The sequence below is a fragment of the Peromyscus leucopus genome, chromosome 2 (assembly GCF_004664715.2).
Source record: "Peromyscus leucopus breed LL Stock chromosome 2, UCI_PerLeu_2.1, whole genome shotgun sequence".
NCBI lineage: Eukaryota > Metazoa > Chordata > Mammalia > Rodentia > Cricetidae > Peromyscus > Peromyscus leucopus.
Window position 1 is genome coordinate 56,578,860 of NC_051064.1, and position 1,580 is coordinate 56,580,439.

At 46.8% G+C, this 1,580-nt stretch overlaps 1 non-coding gene across 1 annotated transcript; it reads right to left on the bottom strand.

Moving 5' to 3' along the window:
• Positions 1-638: 638 nt before the first annotated feature.
• Positions 639-711, bottom strand: Trnaa-ggc. Its single transcript has one exon. It is a non-coding gene; the product is annotated as a tRNA-Ala (tRNA).
• Positions 712-1,580: the final 869 nt, after the last annotated feature.

Consider the following 1,580-nt stretch of genomic DNA (forward strand, 5'->3'; position numbering starts at 1 on the left):
CAGGGAGCCCCCCCCCAGCCCCCCAGACCTCCTTTCCAGGAGCCCCCAGAAGGCTCCTTTTCCAGGGAGCCCCCCAGAAGGCTCCTTTTCCAGGATCTGCTGACTGGGGAGGTGAGGTGGGAGCGACAGTCTTTTTCAGACTTGGACTTGGGCTGTCACCAGCTGGTGGGACGTGTGCTTTCAAATTTCTGAGCCTCACTCTTTCTTTAGGACATTACGGGGAATAAAAATGCACACCATGAGATGGTATCTCACACTGAAGAAAAAAAAAAAGACTGGTGTGGCCTCGGTGAGGGGCTTCACTCTCCGAGTTGCTCTGCTGGCACTTAGGTCTTTGAAGTGAATATTCTTAGTTACCCTGTGGGACTCTTCCTAGGCACTGAATTAGACGAAGCGTGTGTCATGCCCTGGCAGAGAAAGAAAATGCTGTAGGCTGAGTCAGTTGCCAGTTAAGAGCTCGGCAGTCATCAGTGTCTTTCCTACTGCCGTTCATGCCTGCCTAGAAAGGCATTTTGTTGTTGTTGTTTTGTTCTTAGACAACGTCTCAAGTAATCTATAATGGCCTTGAACTCCTGACCCTCTTGCCTCCACCTCCTGAGTGCTAGAATTGCCACCCGGCGTCACACCATACCAGGCTTAGGGGGTGCTGGGGATCGAACCCAGGGCCTCATGCGTGCCAGGCAAACACCCTGCCAACTGAGCTACAGCCCCAACTCTGAAAACACTCTTTTTGAAACCCATTCTGACCATGTCATTTCCTGCTTAGAAGACCTCTATAAAGTCCCTTTGGCTGTAAGAGGAAACCTGCTTCCTGACTGACAACTACCTTTCCAGCCTTGCTTCCTCTTACCCTAGACCCTACCTTGCAGTACCAGAGTCCATGGCAGCAGCTCCCAGGCAGCATCTCTTGTCTGTATTCTTGTGTCTCATAACTGAGGGTTTTTTTCCCCTCCGACGATGAGGATGGCTTTGAAAAATAATTTTGAAAAGGATACCAAGGGGCTGGAATATAGCTCAGTGGTAGAATGTGTGCTTAGCATACATAAGACCCACACTTTAATCCCCAGTACCATATTAAAAAAACAAAACAAAACAAAACAAAAACCCCACAACTTTCAGAGGTATGCGGATCTCTGTGAGTACGAGGCCAGCCTGAGCTACAGAGTGAGTTCTAGGAAAGGCGCCAAAGAAAAACTACACAGAGAAACACTGTTTCGAAAAACCAAAAAAAAAAAAAAAAGAAAGAAAGAAAGGAAGGAAGGAAGGAAGAAAGAAAAAGAAAGAAAGAAAAGGATGCCTTCCTGATCTTATTCTACGAAAAAACAATGTTGCAAATTGGCCCCTTCATGCCTTAGAATGTAGCAGGAATTCATTCGCTGTTTCCCTATGAGCCACTGCCATGGAATGATTGGAACATTCTATTTCTTTGCAATTTGCCTATATTGGGTTGCAAGCCTGGAAAATGATAGATGGCTGAAATTGATCAGGGTAATCGATGCTGTGTGAAGTATTTACACAACGATGGATGTATCACCTGCCAGATGTGAGCTCTGGCAGGGCCTTGCTTGTTTATAAAGCCC